The sequence below is a fragment of the Leopardus geoffroyi genome, chromosome D1 (genome assembly GCF_018350155.1).
Source record: "Leopardus geoffroyi isolate Oge1 chromosome D1, O.geoffroyi_Oge1_pat1.0, whole genome shotgun sequence".
Taxonomy (NCBI): domain Eukaryota; kingdom Metazoa; phylum Chordata; class Mammalia; order Carnivora; family Felidae; genus Leopardus; species Leopardus geoffroyi.
The window spans coordinates 1,987,045-2,003,762 of NC_059329.1; the positions used below are offsets into that span (position 1 = coordinate 1,987,045).

Sequence of the window (16,718 nt, forward strand, 5' to 3'; positions counted from 1 at the left end):
GAAAGTTGGTCTGTGAATATTGATTAGAAAGCATTCTTTCCATGCAAGGAACGAGGCTAGGAGGCCGTCACCTGTAGCGCTGGCTGCTTAAATAAATTCTTGAACCTTTCCGGGCCTTAGAATATACGACGCAGATGAACTAAATGATTTGGAATTACACTGCAGCTCTAAAATTAATGGTATTGTGATTTTTATTAACTTGCAGGAGATCTAATATTCTTGACAGGGAAATGCAGTTTCGTAGCAGAACAAGACACAATTGGCCATCTTTCCTCCTTGGAATCTTTAGTGTCACTGTGTGCGTGACATGTGAGCCTCCTCACCCGGGGGTCCCTCGTACACGCCCACTTGCCTTTCCTTTCTGACTCAGATCCCAGCCGACAAAGCCAGCCTTGCTGACACTCCGTCACTCTTCTGTGTTGTTCCTCAAAAGCCTTCTTTTCCCCGAGGAAGGGTATTCTCCCCAAGAGCTGTGTCAGAACAAGAACAGTCAGTACCCGGGAGGCTGGGTGAGGAGGCTTCGAGATTTTTTAGACTTCCTTGGGGAGATCTGTTCTCTCTCCGTGCTTGGTTCAAGAGATCATACTCTACACATATTTTTTTCTCGCCTGTCTTCTGCCGCATGTTTACCACGGTTTCAACATAACCCACAAAATCTATTTGCATCTTGATTTGTATCCAGTGTATTAATTTTGCTGAACGTCCAGCCTCTTAGTTCGTGTAAGTTTACTCTTCTGTTGTGTATGTGGCACAAACCCATCATGGTTAAGTCCTCCTGGAGAACGATATACCGTGAGGCTAAGGGGGGGCACGTATTTCTAGCCCTTCAACAAGCAAAAACTTCTGACTGATGACAGAAGTTCGTTTTAACCCTTCGAGCACGTATTCCCAGATTTACTTGTTTATAAGGGGGGAGCCTGAACAAACTCCTGGAGGCATTCTTTTAATAAATATTTGTCTGAAAAGCTACTGTGTGTAAGGCACTGTGTTGGGTCTACATCTAGAGCAGACGAGGTCCCTGCCTTCCTGATGTTTAGTCTTCTACCTCTGACAGAGCGTGTTTGCAACAGAGCCTGAGAATCAGCACTCCTCATGAGCCTCCGGGTGAAGCCACAGGTCTGTGGACCACACAGTGAGGAGCACGGTTTCAGCCAAGGTTGACACACCTTTGGTATGCCTCATGAGCTAAGAGTGGTTAGCGATTTTAAGAAATCACAAGAAAAACAGTATTTCTTTTTTTTTATTTTATTTAAAAAAAAATTTTTTTTTTCAACGTTTATTTATTTTTGGGACAGAGAGAGACAGAGCGTGAACAGGGGAGGGTCAGAGAGAGAGGGAGACACACAGAATCGGAAACAGGCTCCAGGCTCTGAGCCATCAGCCCAGAGCCTGACGCGGGGCTCGAACTCACGGACCGCGAGATCGTGACCTGGCTGAAGTCGGACGCTTAACCGACTGCGCCACCCAGGGGCCCCATGAAGAACAGTATTTCTTGATGTAGGCAAATTCCATGCAGCTCAAATCCCAGTGCCCAGAAGTACAGGCATAAGAAAGGCTAGAAAAAATACGTTTAGGGTATGATCTCTGTTCCGTTGAAACAGAGTCACGTTCATTCACTTTTTGGCTTTTGCGCTCTAATGGGAGAGTCGAGTTGTCGCAAAAGGTACTAAATGACCCACAAAGACTAAAACATTTTCCATCTGACCCTTTAGAGAAAAAGTCTGCCAACTTCTGGGGTAGAAGGAAACTCGAACTCACATAGAGTCAATTAGCCTCTAGAATTTTTTTTTTTTTCATTGCTATTAGGACCTCACAGGATCAGCCTTCTCATTGGGAGCAGACTCAATGACACGGACCTTCTCTCTCACCAAGGTCCTGTGTGGCGCCCTGCAGGCCTTCAAGGCTGAGAACCTAGGGCTTGTGCAATGGTTCCTCTTATGGAATGATGGGCCGAGTCACCCCCTCCGGCTCTTGTTCACCCTCACACCTTGCTAGGGTCCGAATATTCGCATCTCCCCAAAACTCTTCTGTGGGAATTCTAACCCCAAAGGTGATGGGGCTCTGGGGGGTGTGGTTAGATCACGAAGGTTCTGCCTTTTGCGGCAACACAGCGAGCTACCGTGTCCCTTCCACCGCGGGAGGACACAGCAAGGAGTCTGCAGCCTGCAGCCCAGAGGAGGGTCTTTGCCAGACCCCAGCCGTGCTGATGCCCTGAGAGCAGACCTTCCAGCCTCCAGAGCTGTGAGCAATGAACTTCTGTGGTGTAGGTGCCGCCCAGTCCGTGGCATTTGCTTATGGCCGCATAAATGGACTGAGACCTACTATCACAGCATCAGGGTGTTGTCACACGCGTGGGACTTGTCCAACGTGCAGAGGAAAACTGACTTACAGCTTTCAAAACAAACGTTTCTATTTGTTAATTGACAATCTCTTGAAACTGGACATTAAAATCGACGTTTCTCTGCTACACACAGATTCGTCTCCCCTGCTTTGAAATAAAATGATAGAATGTCTACGGAGATTTTTCATCACTGTGAGGGCTTGCTATCTTCAGACAGGACCTGCAATACCATTCTTCATCACTGCGGTTGGCCTGACACCTGCCACAAGAGAAAATGCTGTAAGGTTTCTACCCACCTCTCTCACCAGTATCTTAATATCTAATATGTTTGCAGAAGATCGCACGCTTGGATTACTCAAGAAGAAACTGCAGTTAATAAGTGAGTGAAAAGAATCTGGGAAGCGGAAGAGAGAAAAATTACCGCCAAGCAAGCTCTGTGAGTTCACAGAGAAGTGGCTATGGACACACCGATACCGTGGCTCTTCACTATTCAGAGCGATAGCCACAGCCACTTCTCACACAGTGGTGACCTTGAAACTACCTTAAAAGGTAACTTGAGGGGGCGCCTGGGTGTCTTCAGTATGTTTGTCCGACTCCTGACCTCTGCTCAGGGCATGACCTTGTGAGATCGAGTCCTGCATCAGACTCTGTGCCGACGGCACGGATCCCGCTTGCGATTCTCTCTCTCCTCTCTCTGCCCCTCTCCCGCTAATACCCTTTCTCTCAAAATAAATGGGCACACTTAAAAAAACAAAAGCAACTTATGAACAATCTTGAGTCACATCCAAGCAAATAAATCTGTTTCACTTATTCTTCTTAATGGCTCCAGCTCAAAACTTGTCAACATAATGGTCTCTCTGGTTTGGGGATCGTCTGGAACTGACGGCTGCCGGGCCTAAAAGGTACGTTCTCCGTTATTTTTCGCTCCTCACAATCATCCCAAGTCCAGACACGCGACCCAAGCTAGCCACAAAACGGTAGCTCTCTTCTAGGTCAGTCGTTGTGAAAGCTAATGCGTCAAGAAAGATGGAGTGACCCTTGCTTTTCTCGAGGCCCTTGTTGTCATGGGCACATCTGCTCTTTTGTTTTGGGTACTTGCATGGTCAATAGAAATAATCAAGTAAAGATAAATAAAGTAAAAACAAAGAAATAAAAACTTAAAACATCTTTCATTAGGTCATTCGAGCACACGTCTGTTGTAATAATCCCAAGAAATAAGTGTGGTTATTCCCCAAAACAGTGTAGCGACTTGCCCAAAGGCCTCCGGTTATGTCATGAAGGAAGGTAAATTCAACCCCAGGCCCTGTGGCTCCACAAATGAAAGCTTTCATTTGAATCTATGTTTACTCCTCACAGAGCAACTCTCACAAACGTTCTCTGGAGTCTGGTGTCACGCAGACGTGGGGAATTCTCCAGGCTGTGTCCTCCTCTTAAAGATCTATAGCAGGGGCGCCTGGGTGGCTCAGTCGGTTGAGCGTCCGACTTCGGCTCAGGTCACGATCCCGCGGTCCATGAGTTCAAGCCCCGCATCGGGCTCTGGGCTGATGGCTCAGAGCCTGGAGCCTGCTTCCGATTCTGTGTCTCCCTCTCTCTCTGCCCCTCCCCCATTCATGCTCTGTCTCTCTCTGTCTCAAAAATAAATAAACATTAACAAAAATTAAAAAAAAAAAAAGATCTATAGCATACATTATTCTGGCAGTGGCTATACTAGTGGCTTCTGTATATAAATCTATTTATATTTCCTTAATGCTGTATTTCTTAAATTTATTTTTTTTTTTTGGACCCCCGCTCCTCCTTGCCGTTTTTTCCAGAACAACTATGAGCAATCTGCACGGAGTCATTCAGGTCCCGGTGTGGATGCGGTCAGCCCTTGAAATCAATTCAGAAAATATTCCAGGACAAAAAAGAAACAAAGAAGAGAGCGTGGTTGGGGAGATGGGTAAAGGTGGAATAATGAAGGGAAAAAAAGAGGAGGAGGAAGAAGAAAAAGAGAAAAGAAAGAAAAGACAAAGACAAGGGTACATCCTAAACGACCTGAACACAGGAAGAGAAGGGAGCAGAGCATTCTGGCCAAAAACATTCATTTGGAAAATCATTCACAGATTCAACGGCATGTTGATATAAACTGAGTTTATAACATGCTGATATTTCGAAGCAATTAAAAAAGGGTTTTGGTAAGTAGCAAAAACAGCTCTCGGCCTTGTGAGGCCCTGAGAGAGGGACAGCGAGATTCAGATGACTCTGTCTGACCTGTCCAGGGGAACATAAGATGTTCGGGCAGACAAGACAAAGGTAGAGATAGCACTAACAGCATGGAGACACAGACCGGGCGAGCCACAGTGGTTTAGGGGAGGCCTGTTTGGACATGTGATTGTGGGGGCCCCCCACCAGCATCCTGGTCCTAGGAAACTGCTCCCACAGCTACATATCCGGAGCTCAAACCATGTCTCGATTCTGTGTCCTTTGCCAACTGACTTAACTCATTTGTGCCTCAGTTTCCTTATCTGTAAAGTGGCGATCACAGGAGAATCTACGTCACAGGGTTGTCACCAAGATTCAAGTGCTCAGAACGTTCCGGTGCACGTATGTTTTAGGAGTCTCAGTCATTCTGATGCGTGAAATTAGTCTTTCGGAACACATCGGGGAAGAAGTTGAGATCCAAGAAACAGACAAAGGGGCTGCGAATGTGCCCTGGGAAACGAGGAGGCACACATTTATAAGTCACGTTTCATCCTGACTACGTGCATCAGAGAAGGAGGCGTGGGAGGAACTCAGGGACTGAACGGCCCGAGAGAGAGTGTCGCTCTAGAACTGGGTTCTGGCAGCTCAGATAGGGAGGCATGATGGCCAAGTGTCCCAAAGATTGTACAGACACCACTAGCAGGCTGGCCTGCAGGTGCAAAGCCAGGGAACAGGCCACTGGGAGGCATCAGGCTTGGGAAGCCCAGGCTCCTGGAACCATCCACCCCAGACTGTGGGCCCAGCATCCTTGCACTGACCCCAGCCAGCTGCACTTGCGGAAGGAGAGGCTGGGGCGGAAGGTGCCAGAAAGAGGGCGTAAACCTGAGAGAGAATCCATCCTCAGGGACTGGAGGACTGGTCTTGACTTCATCTCAAAAAACAGGCAATACGTTCAGTCCAATCGTGATTCTGCTTGTTTTTTTGAAAACACCGGGGGTGGCTTATCATTGTTTGTCCCACAGATGGGTTTGCAAATTGTCAGCCAATTAAAATACACAAAGTTAGCAAAACCGGTTACTCATGTTCCCAAAACTGCACACTGAATGTGCTGTAAATGAGCTTGCTTTCAAAAGTTCAGTGAGGTATACAGATTCCAGTTACTGGTGATGACTTAAAATAGAGCAGTAAAAAATAAAAAAAAAAACAACACAAAATGCCACAGCAGACTCTGGTGTTTCACCCTATACTTTTGGTTCTTGATGTGGCTCCCTGAGAAGTATAATTGGAATGACGGGTTGAATTATGGCTGCTGAAATCTGGCGCAGATGCTTCCTTCCTCCGCATTCTCCTTTCTTGGATCCTAGGTTTTCTTTGTAAATTACCAGGCAATTATTTACCCCTAGATAAAGGGTTTTTTTTCCTTTTTTGGTTTTATCTGTTTTTGACCTTGATGTACATGAAGAGTGTGTTCTTATCTTTCTTCCCTCGTCATTTTGGTGCATTCTGTCTACGCCGCTGCATGTGGCAGTAGTAGGTGCCATTCACTGCCGTGTGGTAGTGTGTTGTACGCTCACACCGCATCCTTCGTAGGGTTGACGGGTGTTTGGGTTGTTTCGAGTTTGGGGCTATCGCGCTTGTTGCTGCGGACATTTTTGTAGGTCTGCTCTGACGCGCACATGCACGCTGGTCTATTGGGTTCATACTTAGGGATGCAGCTCCTGTTAAATAAACTTTAAAACAATTAAAAAAAAACAAAAACGGGGGCACCTGGGTGGCTCAGTTGCTCACCTGTCTGACTCAGTTTCAGCTCAGGTCGTGCTCTCAGGATTCTTGAGTTCGAGCCCCACATTAGGCTCTGCGCTGCCGGTGCGGTGCAGAGCCCACTTGGGATGCTCTCTCTCCCACTCTCTCTCTCTCAAAATAAAGAAATAAACCTTAAAAATTTTATATACAAAAAAAGGAATGCAGCCCCTGGGCCACAGAGTGTAAGCGTCCTCAACATCAGTAGAGAACATCAAATTCTTTTCAGAAGTGCTTGGTAGAAACTTCCGCGGCCACACGCTGTACTTGAGCAACAATTACTGCACGTTTTCTTCATTAGTTGGTATCGTCAGTCTTTTTAATCGTAGCCATTCTGGTGACCGGTGGACGGACCATACTGTGGCTTTGATCTGCGTTCCTCCGACGACCAAGAGGGTTCAGTAGCTTCTCACGTGTTTATCGGCCACTGAAATATCCTCTCTTTGTGATGTGCCTCGTCAGGTGGGCCCCTATCCACTTTTCCACAGGGATGTCTTTTTCTTGTAGTGTAGTTCTGTATATATTTTTGACATGAGCCCTTTGTAGCTTATTCAAGTACACGTATTTTCTCCCTATCTGTGGCTTGCTTTTCACCTTCATGATTGTGTCTTTAATGAATGTTTTTTTTTAGATTTCTTTATTTACTTTGAGAGAGAGAGCGCATGAGCAGGGGAGGGGCAAAGAAAGAAGGAGAGGGAGAGGGAGAGGGAGAGGGAGAGGGAGAGAGAGAATCTCAAGCAGGCTATGCACTGTCAGCACAGAGCCCAATTTGGGGATCGATCTCACAAATCCACGAACTGTGAGATCATGTCCCAGGTGGAAATCAAGAGTCAGATGCTCAACAGACTAAGCAACTCAGGTGCCCCTGAACATAAGTTTTTAATTGTAATGTAGTTGATGAAATGTATACATTTTCTACGTCCTGTTGAAGAAATTTTTCTACCTTGCAATCATGAAGACAATCGTTTATGTTATTTCACACAGATTTTATTGTTTTGTCCTTCGTTTTAGGACTGTAATCCACTTGGAACGTTTGGATATATGGGTGAGAAAGAGGTTTTATGTGTTATATGTATATTTATTTTAGTGCATACTCCCCGGGATAGTTATTGAAATAACTGTTTTTTCCCCACTGCTTTGTGGTGACACGTTTGTCGTAAACCAAATGTCCCTAAATATGCAGTCCTGGCCTTTGGGTTTTTTTTTTTTTTTTTCCAACGTTTATTCATTTTTGGGACAGAGAGAGACAGAGCATGAACGGGGGAGGGGCAGAGAGAGAGGGAGACACAGAATCTCGGAAACAGGCTCCAGGCTCTGAGCCATCAGCCCAGAGCCCGACGCGGGGCTCGAACTCACGGACCGCGAGATCGTGACCTGGCTGAAGTCGGACGCTTAACCGACTGCGCCACCCAGGGGCCCCGTCCTTTGGGTTTTTATGCCATTTCAGTCATGAGTTGATTTTTGAGTCTATGCCACATTATCTTAATGAGTACAGGCTTACAGCAATCTTAATATCTGTACAGCAAGCCCTGCTTCTCCTTCGTTGTCAATAATGTCTGGGCTGCCTTCAGCCTTTTCATTTTCAAATGAATCTTACAGTCAGCCTTTCAAGTTTTCTTATACACACACATTTCAGAAATGTTAATGTCACTGCAAGGAATCTATACCTTTTCAGTGTCAAGTTTTGCAATCCATAACACAATACACCTGTCCACATAGGAAGGCCTTCTTTAAAATACCTCATTAATGTTTGATGGTGTTCTGTACAGGTCTAATAGAACACAAAGGGTAGAATTGTCAACTCAGGCATATGTGAATTATAGCTTGGATTCAACAGAAAACATTACTCATAATTCAAAGGATGCAGGATAAGAATACAAGACGCGGGCAACGTGTTCTTCCTTTGGAAATGTCCAAAGCCATCCACAGAGCTCCAGAGAGATTCTTCTTCCTCTGGGCTCGGGTGTGTGGGGGCTCAGATTCACCACCTGGTGTGTCGGCGATGCCTGTGGAATATTGCTTATGTAAAGGAGACCACGCTGGTTAGAGATCGTCCCCATCGTACACTCAACAAATTGTGTAGCTCATGTGACATTCTCCGGTCTATCATGCCCTCAAGACACAATATGTTCCAGGGTGTTTGTTCGTTTGTTTTTACAAGAGGTAAATAGCACTACAAGCAATTTATTAGAAAAAGACTCTCATTCATCTTTCTGCTGCGAAATACCAGGAGCACGCTGACCAGGAGGTGGGTTACTGGTGTGTTTACCAGGGGACTGATCTCCATTATTCTCCTTTCTGGGAAAGCCTGCTATATATAAGCCCACTATTACCATTTTTCCTGCCAGGTATCTTTGTTAGATATGCCTTCTACCTCGTTGATGATACTGCTGTTATTTTATTTTATTTTTTAATTTTTTAATGTTTTTATTTATTTTTGAGTCAGAGAGAGACAGAGCATGAGCAGGGGAGGGGCAGAGAGAGAGGGAGACGCAGAATCCGAAGCAGGCTCCAGGCTCCGAGCTGTCAGCACAGAGCCCGACGTGGGGCTCGAACTCACAGACTGTGAGGTCATGGCCTGAGCTGACGTTGGACGCTTCAATGACTGAGCCCCCCGGGCGCCCCACATTGCTGTTATTTTAAATGATGTATTTGTTTGAAATATCATTTCTAACTGCTCATGGTTGGTATGGAGAGATCCAGGTATTAAATTTATATCGACTTTATAATAAAAACTTAAAAAGGTATTAAGTTTTATAAGTTTCTTATGAATCTATTCATTCTAATCATCTGGAGCTTATGTTAGATTTTCTACTACCTGGCCATATAATTGGCTGTAATGAAAGCCTTCTTTCTTCCTTTTTTTCTTCAATCCTTATATTTTTCATTTATTGGTCTCATCTTATTTCACAGGCTGGAGCCTCGGATACAAGGCTGAACACCAGTGGTGAGAGCTGCTTCCTTTCTGATTCCAAAAGAAAATGTGTCAATATTTCACGAGTGAGTAGGATGCTTGTTGTAGTTTTGGGAAGATGACATTTATCAGGTTAAAGAATTTACTTTCTGCTACTAATGTGCTGAAAGTTTCATAATAAAGAGATGTTGAATTTTATCAAACACCTGTTTTTTGGTGCCCATTGAGATGATCATATAGTCTTCCCTTATTTATGTGACTTACCACATTGACAACAAGTTCGCATTTCTAGAATAAATCCAACTTGACCATGACAATATATACTTACACGTTGCTGAAACCAATTTGCTAATATTTTAATTAGCATTTTTGCATCTGTATTCATGGGTGAGATTGGCCCATAGATCTTGTTTCTTGCATTACCCTTGTGAGTTTATGGCAATTCATAAAGCAAAGTGGTTAATATTCTTTCTTTTCTTATTCTATGGGAAATTTTGTGTACATCGGTATTATTGTTTCCTTAAATGTTTGTGAAATTTGCTGGTGAAACCATCTGGGTTTCACAGACTCATTCATTGAAGCTTCCAACCATCCAGTGACTTCGGGGCCACCCCAGTGTTACAAACATATGTAGCAGCAGGAAATAGAAGAGAAAAATAAAATATGGCGACCACTACGGTTAATTGGAAAGCACTTCAATGCGTTCCAGAGCAGGTAAACCTACCTATGGACGCACACGCAGATGGACAGGCCAGCCACGGCTGCTGGAAACCACCATTTCCTGAGGGCCTCCTTCAAAACTCGGCCATTTGGTGAGTGATAGAAGATATAGGGCCTTCAACAGCCTCTTCCTATGTGAGGCCTTAATCTTAAATCTTTTGTTTACCTTACTCTACATAGCACATTCCCACCTGCTCCTTAGCCTAGATATTTCTGAAGAAACTGCCTTCTGGATGGCCCCTGGGGGACTGAGATGAAGACTGATCTGGACGGGACCCTCTAAGACCTCCGTATTTCTATGCCTCTCTGAAAAGATAGACCCAAAGCTAACATAAAAATGATTGGCTTTCCTGAAAGGAGCATTCGTAAAGACACAGTCTTCAGGAACGCCTTCTTGACGGCCTTCGATAACCCATATGTGGGAACTATAACTATGTTATAGTTATATAACTCAACTATGTGGGAGTTGAGGGCAAGTTTATTTTGTTCAAGGTCGCCGATAAAAATAGCCTTACATAATGGGTTTTACCCAGTAGCTGAGGCACGCAGGGAGGAATGCTGAGCCACAGCAGAATGGCTAACACACTACAATTATTTGCTGACCGTGTCTTTCTCTAAGCTTTTCCCACATTGTGGGGTTTTCATTCTCAAGTGTTCTCACTGAATGCCAATGTCCACAGTGGAGACTTTCAATTACACCCATCCTGCAGATTCAGCTCAAATTCTCATGTCTTCACGAAGCCTTTGAGAACCAGCTCTATCACGTCTTCTGTCCATATTGTCTATACTCGCTATAATAACGCACATACTACGGAGACATGCTTCATACTTCTGACACCACCTACACCAACCGCGAGTAAATGGTGGGTATGGCTAGAACCCAGACCTTCTGACCCAGCCCGGCTGTCTTTCCGGTAGAATCCTCCAACCTCTGACATTCTTGACATTGTACGTTCAGGGGCCTGGCCTCGTAGGGGGTGAGCCCTGACATGAAGTTCGAGGCAAGTGGGCACAGCAGGGAGAGAGGAGAGAGAAATTCTCGAGATTGTGCATAAGGATTACACTTTATGTGTTCCGCGGCACAAAGGATCCAGGAGTAAAGGGACCCTTCTTCCAAACCTCAGGAGTGAACTTGCCACCTGCTCCAGGGGAGAAGCGGTTTACGATTTCCTCACTGCCAGCCGGACTGTAGGCGATCATTTTGCAGAACTGATAATGATCCTTTTCCTTTTGATAAGCACCTGGGCTTTCCTGCACAATTCCGTCCTTCACCCAGCTGTTCAACAGTTTGTAAAATAAAATCACATCATACTAACGGATGGGATTGCTTGACTCTCCCTGATAAGCCCACGTCGGCCGCTTTCTCTTCTGACAACCATGTCAATGGCGGGAAGAGGAAGGAAGGTACAGAGGCAGCTACCGCGTGTGGTGAGACGCCCTCATAAATGGCTGCATAATGAAGATTTAATCACAAAACAGCTATAATGAGGCTTTTAAACAGCCTATTCATGATTCTGAATCTTTTTTTCACCAGACTCCTCCCAAATTCTGCAGCAGGCAGTGGGGAGACTGAATTTATGGCTCATTAATAAAGATTGCTTTCTCAAAAGCAGGTCTTTTACATAATCACGAAGACGAGGGCACTTTTACAGGAATTGTATAGCATTGCAAAAGTGACTGATGGGTCTGATCAGCAACGATTCCATTCTTAACCCAGCTGAAGGTTTCTATTTGAATAATTCCTGCAAGTATATCTTCTGTGCAAATCCATTTTTGATTGGTAATAAATGTAACTAGTTATTTCGTTTGCAACCTACGGTCTGATCTGATATGATCCTCTTTTCTATGTGGCCTTGATGGATGTTCCAGAAGTTCCTGTCGGGGGACTGTGGAAAAGACGAGATGACGTAGCGCCCGAGGGGATAATGTGGAGAAAGTGGAGGCGGGAGAGGAAGCCATCACTCTGGTGATTCTGGGACCTGAGAAAAATATGCTTCTTCCCTGTGTTTGAGAGCAGGGAGACAAAGTTCCACTTTCCACGTGACTTATCAAAAACAGATCCAAGTACCTCCCCGAAGCTCCTGTTTGCCAGTTTGTCAACTGGGTCCATTAAAAAGCCCTTATTAACATTGCCAAAGCTGGGTTTCTGAAGAAAATTCTGACGCTCAAAAAAATGTAATTATGGATCTTGACATTTGGCTTTGAGGCTGCCTGGCTATTAATGACCATCTAGCATCTTCACAGCTCCTGTCATGGCTGCTGTCATGCCATCACCTGCCGGACTATCACCAGCTGCCATGGCTGGGAACTCACTGCGTCCAACACGCCGGTGTCCTTTGCATGCATTATATCTCATTAAATCCTAAGTTCTCTGTGGACCTTTTATATGTGAGAGATCACATTTGGATAAGTTAATTCACCTGAGCAAGATAACCGAGGTACAAACTTGGCATTGCCTGGGATTAGACTAAGGCACTCTGATGTCAAAATCCAAGGTTTTTAACGACTGAGATGCTCTGCTTATAATCTGCCGTGGAGTTAAAAACCAGGTGGTCAAGCTCATTGCCACTGTATCTGAAGATAAAGTATGTAAGTGCTGTATTATGATTAAGAAACTCTCCTGATAGCAATGTATCTGGGCTTTGGAGTGGTGGGTTCCAGTAGGTGTTGGGGAAGGCAGGAGCATTGGGTCTATGAAACTAGGTAAAATAGCTTGCAATACACGTATCGCCCCTTTTCAGATGTATGTATTTTTTTTTTAAGTCCCTTTGGAACGGCACTCACCCGTCTCTCAGGACCAACTGACCGGTGGTGAACCATTGTTCACAGATGTATGTATTTAAAGGTAATGATTAAGGGGCGCCTGGTTGGCTCAGTTGGTTGAGCCTCTCATTCTTGGTTTTGGCTCAGGTCAAGATCTCATGGTTTGTGAGTTTGAGCCCCACGTGGGGCTCTGTGCTGACAGCATGGAGTCTGCATGGGATTCCCTCTCCCTCTCTCTTTGCCTCTCCCCTGCTCTCTCTCTCAAAATAAATAAGCATTTAAAAATAAACAAAGGTACTGATTAGAATGTGCTCATAGTTTCATAGCCTGTCTTGTGTATTAGTGGAGAGAAGGATAGCACAGCAGTGTGGATATGCCACAGACTCGGAAGCTATATTTCCTGAGTTCAGATCCCAGCTCTATCACTGTCCAGCTGGGAGGACTTGGTTACCTAGTCTCTCTGTCTCAGTTCCCTCTCATGTACAATGAGGTTAACAATGGTAAATATCTACCCATAGGACCTTTGTGAGGATGAAAGAAATCAGAAAAGGAACACTGAGAATGCTTCCGAGTACCCATGGTGGGCCCCACACTCATCCCGGATGCCAAAGGCTCACTACATAACAAGCTGTCCTTAAGAGGGTCTGTCACTATTTTGGGTTAACTGAAACCATTAAGAACCATGGCTCGGGGCGCCTGGGTGGCGCAGTCGGTTAGGTGTCCGACTTCAGCCAGGTCACGATCTCGCGGTCCGTGAGTTCGAGCCCCGCGTCGGGCTCTGGGCTGATGGCTCAGAGCCTGGAGCCTGTTTCCAATTCTGTGTCTCCCTCTCTCTCTGCCCCTCCCCCGTTCATGCTCTGTCTCTCTCTGTCCCAAAAATAAATAAACGTTGAAAAAAAAAATTAAAAAAAAAAAAAAGAACCATGGCTCTGGAACAGATACATTGAGACATCTTGTTTGGTTGTTTCAGAGAAAATCCTAAAGCCCTTCCAGGTTCTGACTTGTGTTCTGGGTGGTTCAGAATATTCTGTAAAGAGATGCCTCTACAGTGTGTTAGGAATTTACATGCATATGATTTGCACGTAGGGGCTGAATCAAAGTCCGTATGAAATAACACCACCTCTGGGGATTGACATTTAATGTAAAGGCAACATAATAGACGTAATCTAAAGATAACAGAGAAGAAATTTAAGGAAATATATTTTCCTTTTTTCACTGTTTCATTTTTATGTTTGGAGAAGTAGACCATTATTCTCACTCTTTGGGGGGTTTCATTAACCCAGTTTATATAATGTATTTCTCTCCCTGCCCACACATCTATATATTAATTCTCTCATCAGCTGAATTTTCAACTCAGATTCCTCATTAATTGTTATTTTTCTTCTCAAGCGGAAACTGGGGTATGCTCTGAATGCTATTTGATAAGCCCTGTCTTTATTTGTATTCACAGATTCTGCTGCAGTCTACTAAAAGTCATTTCTTGGCAGCCGTGGGTAATTGCAGATGAAAAGGCTATGCAAGTAATTTCCCCCTACAGGAAAGTGAGGAAGGATGCTGCTGGAACTAGGTAGGAGGATTCCAACCCAGGCAAATAAGGAAATAATTAAAGGCAGGAAAAACAATTTGGCTCTATCGTATCTCATGCAAATTAGAGAGCCCCAGGATTCTCTAAGAAAACCTTCACTCCCTCACCACCCCTCACACATACCAGCACAGACTCAGAGCAGAAACAAACAAACAAACAAACAACCCCCCCCCCCCAACAAGGTGGTAGGTTGCTCACAAGTGAGCCTCCCAAAGCTTGAGACCTGACATGTGGGTTGCACAGTCCTCACCTGGACAGACTGAGGGTCCTGTGGGATTTGTTCACAAAGTCTGCACCATGAACAGGAACTCCATGAGGTGATGCAAATAACATGCTAAACATTTCCTACTTGCACGTCCTCTCACGTGGAAGGATGATACAGTCATCTTTGATACAGGAACAGGAAACAAAACTGTACGATACGGGAACAGGAAACAAAGCTGTACACGTGATGTGCGCTCTGAAAGAATACCCCGCCTGTGTATGTGTGTGTGTGTGTGGCACGACACAGAACAGAGTGGCCCTCCCCTGGCCCCTGGCTGCTCTTTACAGTATGTTACATGCCCACGTGGATGCCACCCTCAGCGTCCAAAGGACACTTAGTCTCCCCATTCCACAAGGGCAAAACAGAGAGTGCACTACTTCTCAACGATTTGTTTCATGCATCGTCAAGAGCTCTTTTTTAGAGAACACTGAATCTCAAAATCGAGTGTACATTAATCCAAAGATCTTGCTCAGGTCTTTATCCTCAGGGATTCTGATTCTGTAGGTTTCAGGCAGGCCTGAGAACTGTCACTTTTAACAGGTTCCCGGGTGATACAGAGCTTCATGCTAAGAGTGCAGGGGTTTCCAAACTATTCTGCACTTTGGAATCATGTAGAGATCTACAAAATCACTGCTGCCTGGCACCGTCCCCAGCAATTCCAATTTCGTTGCTATGGGGCGTGAACTGAGCATTAGGATTTTACAAAGCTCCCTATGAGATTTGAAAAGGCAGCAAAGTTTGGGAACTGGTAATGACAGGTATAGCTCTCTCTGCCTCTCCTGCAAAAGTTTAAAAAAATTTTTTTAACGTTTATTTATTTTTGAGAAGAGAGAGACAGAGCATGAGCAGGGGAGGAGAAAGAAAGAGGGAGACACAGAATCTGAAACAGGCTCCAGGCTCTGAGCTGTCAGCACAGAGCCCAACGTGGGGCTCGAACTCACGGACTGTGAGATCATGACCTGAGCTGAAGTTGGATGCTAAACCAACTGAACCACCCAGGCACCCCGGAAGTTTAAAGCCCTTATTCTCACCCTAGTGTTTCACTGGCGTTTGGTAAGCAAAAGTCCCAAGCTTGGGCTAGTACATGAGCTGTATTTTTAACTTCTTTAGCCATGTCGTGCACTTCCACAGAAAATAATGCACTTGCAAATCCTGATGTGTTGGGGCACCACAAAGTCACTGGCCCAGATCGGCAGGGCCTTCAATTGTTTCTGTCATTAGATGAGACCTGATTCCATTCATTCATTGTCATCCTCATTTTCTCTCTCACGTATGAGCTCTTTTTCTTCCTCTCTCATTTCTCTTAATATTTTTTTTTCATGCTCTCTCAACATCAGATCTATTTCAGTGGTGCTCAGTCTGGGGCAATTTTGCCCCCCAGGGGACATTGGGCAGTGTCGGGAGCCAATTTGGTTGTCACAAATGGCGATGGATATGTCTGCTATGGGCATCCAGTAGGTACAGGCCAAGGATGGTACTGAACATCCTATGAGGGACAGGAAGTCCCCAAACATGGAATTATTCAGCCCAAACATCAGTAGAGCTGTGGATGAGAAGCACTAGTATTTCCATGCCACCTTCCCCAACTCCGCAGAGGACATCACGTGAGCTTCAAAGAGGAAAGAGAGCCCACTGCCCCCTCCGACCTCACTCTTGTGTATCCAAACATGTTCTTACCTGTTCAGTTAGGTTTCTGTAGACAGGTGAGACCTCTATGGTTAGCAGCACACAACTGCTCCTCCTACCATCTTTGATCTCTTCGATCACTCCTGCAAGATAGAAAAATTTTAAATGAGTACTCATTTACTCACTGATTTATTATTTTATTCACTTGGAAAATATTTATTATCTACTGTATGTCAGGTGTTATGCGAGGTGCTAGGAATATAATCCTGAGCAAACCAGACATTCTCTGTCTTCAGTGATTTTCATGTCCAGTAGAAGCAACACACGTTAATGAAATAATCCTCCAAACAAATATTAATTACAAAATGTGGTCAACGCTAAGCAAGCCTCTCACTGGTGAACTTGACCTAGTAGGAGGGGTCAGAGAAAGCTTTTGTGAGGTACTGTTGGCCTCTGCACAAGTTTGGTTAGCTGGGCAGCAAGGTTGAGAATGGAGAGGAGACAGACCCCAGGCAGAGGGACC

The 16,718-nt window shown here is 44.9% G+C and overlaps 1 long non-coding RNA gene across 2 annotated transcripts; it reads right to left on the bottom strand.

Annotated features, from left to right (window-relative positions):
• Positions 1 to 417: 417 nt before the first annotated feature.
• LOC123600575 lies at positions 418 to 16,347 on the bottom strand. Of its 2 annotated transcripts, none has more exons than XR_006713656.1 (3): positions 16,247 to 16,347; positions 14,555 to 14,716; positions 418 to 470 (listed from the first exon to the last, which is right to left on the bottom strand). It is a non-coding gene; the product is annotated as an uncharacterized LOC123600575 (long non-coding RNA). The 2 variants fall into 2 exon arrangements; XR_006713657.1 differs by lacking the exon at positions 418 to 470 and adding an exon at positions 1,490 to 2,600.
• Between the last annotated feature and the right edge of the window lie 371 nt (positions 16,348 to 16,718).